The following is a 2,302-nucleotide window of genomic DNA, read 5'->3' as shown; positions in this document are numbered from 1 at the left end:
TCCACCAGTGTGATCATCTTCAGTTCCTCATAATAGGAAGCCAACTTAGTAGCTTTGAACACATCAAAAGTAGCTTCATGCCCATTTACTGTCATGCACATCTCCCCATCTCTAACTCTGATGACCGCATCAACAGTAGCTAAAAATCCTCTCCCTATAATGAGATGTACATTCTTGTTAGCTTAGCAATTAAGAATAATGAAGTCAATTGACAAGATGATTGGGCCCACTTTCATGAGAACATCTCCAATTATGCCATTAAGGTATGCTAGAGATCTATCTGCCAATTGTAAAGTGATTGTTGTTGTTCTTGGCTCACCCAATCCCAACGTTCGGGACACAGAGGTAGGCATCAGATTAGTATTAGCACCCAAATCAAACAATTCTAGCCCAACCCCAATGTTACCAACAGTAATGGAGATGGTGAGACTGCCTATATCTTTCAGCTTTGGTGGAATCTTGTTCCTCACTTTAGAACTGCACTCTTCAGTAAGTGCTACTGTCTCGAACTCTCTCAGACATTGATGTACTTAGAATATTTCAGGACCTCTTGCAAGAGCTCCACCAAAAGGATGTTGATGTGTACCTGCTTCAAGATCTCAAGGAATTTCTAACAAACCGAATCGTCCTTCTACTTCTAGAGTCTTTACGGGAACGATGGTGGTGACCTGCATGCCACTACCTCTGACTGCTCCGCAACATTATCCACAATTTTCTATTCGCTCTCTGTCCTCTTAGCGGGAATCATCTCAGTATTCACCTTCTTGTTCTTTGGAGGAACTTCTTCCAATTGTCTGTCATTTCTTAAAGAGATAGCATGAAGTTGCTATTTTCCCGGAGGTCTGATAGTTTGAGAAACTACCATTTGGCCCATCTGACGTTCTAGCTCATGGGTGGATTTCTGCAATTCATTGATCACCTGTTGTTGCTACTGAGAAATATGCTGGTTCTGAGACATCCATTGCTTTATTGTTTCCTCCAAAGAGCTACTCACCTGCTGCCCCTGAGACTTTTGATAATTATTCTGATAAATTGGATTGTATTTGTTTCCGAATTGATGTACACCACACCGATTCTGGAGCCCCATGTAGTAGAATGATTCTGGGTTAGCAGGATTCAAAGGACAGTTGGCGAATAAATGATCTCTGCCAGAATCATCGCAATGTTTTTGTACCTAATTGACTTGCTGCACCTGATTCCCGAGTGAAGCATTGGTCAGCCTGTTAACAACAAGAAAAAGTTGACCAAGGTCTGCTCGAATAGTAGTAACATCATCTACGTAGTGTACTTCAGTAGCTTTCTGAGTAATTCCTGAATGAGTCCTCTTGAGTATCTTCAGACATTAGCTCAAGAAAGGCTTCGATTTGTTCATATGTTTTAGAAAAGATCTGGCCCTAACATGAAGCATTCAACAAAGCTCTTGAATCATGCCTTAGTCCTTCCACAAAATAGTGCCCAATGATCTCCTTCGGCTACATGTGATATGGACAGTCCTGCAAATAACCCTTGTACCTCTCCTATGCTTGTGGTAGAGATTCAAAATCTTTCTGAGTGAATTTAGCAATTTTCTCTTTGAACTCCTTCATTTTCCTGGATGAAAAGAATTTCTTAATGAATTTTCTTGATAATATCTTCCACGAAGTAATAGAGCCAATAGAAAGATTCTGCAACCAATCCCTTGCTTCCCCAATCAATGGGAACGGAAACAAGGCCATCTTCTCATAATCGTCGGAGACACCTCTATATTGAAAATTTTCGCTCAACTCCATGAACGTCATAAAGGGCTTATGCGGGTCTTCATGAGGCTTACCTATATACTGGAACGTATTCTGCACCAGCCGCACTATTCTTTCTTTCAGCTCAAAGTTTCCATTGATATCGTTTTGACTGTAGCAACAACTTTTTTCAAATAGCGGCTCTTTCAACTTCCTTGTTCTCGACATCGGTGTTGTCAACCAACTTAAGATTACGCTTGTCGTTTGCCAGCTTTTTCTGCTTGTGTAATGTCTGTTCAATTTCTGGGTCAAAGTTAGCTAATGCTTTTCCTTGACTTCGAGTACTTGGCATTTCAAGAGAATTCACCTGAGGAGCACAAGTCAACCAAAGAACTAGAGTAAAAGCTTGAATAGAAATTAAAAATCTAAACTAGAAAAACAGTAAATTTTCCAAGTCCCCGGCAACGGCGCCAAAAACTTATTGCTCCCATATGTACACACAAGTATACGTGGTCATACAAGTAATATAGGATTTAAAGTCCAGATATCGTACCCACAGAGACTTAGATTTTATACTATTCAACTAA

General features: G+C 40.4%; 1 non-coding gene across 1 annotated transcript; it reads left to right on the top strand.

Annotated features, from left to right (window-relative positions):
* Positions 1–1,471: 1,471 nt before the first annotated feature.
* Positions 1,472–1,580, top strand: LOC132038749 (small nucleolar RNA R71). Its single transcript, XR_009410231.1, has one exon. It is a non-coding gene; the product is annotated as a small nucleolar RNA R71 (small nucleolar RNA).
* Positions 1,581–2,302: the final 722 nt, after the last annotated feature.

The sequence above is a fragment of the Lycium ferocissimum genome, chromosome 11 (assembly GCF_029784015.1).
Source record: "Lycium ferocissimum isolate CSIRO_LF1 chromosome 11, AGI_CSIRO_Lferr_CH_V1, whole genome shotgun sequence".
NCBI classification, from domain to species: domain Eukaryota; kingdom Viridiplantae; phylum Streptophyta; class Magnoliopsida; order Solanales; family Solanaceae; genus Lycium; species Lycium ferocissimum.
The sequence above is the reverse complement of the archived record's forward strand: the minus strand, read 5'-3'. Positions and strand labels throughout refer to the sequence as shown.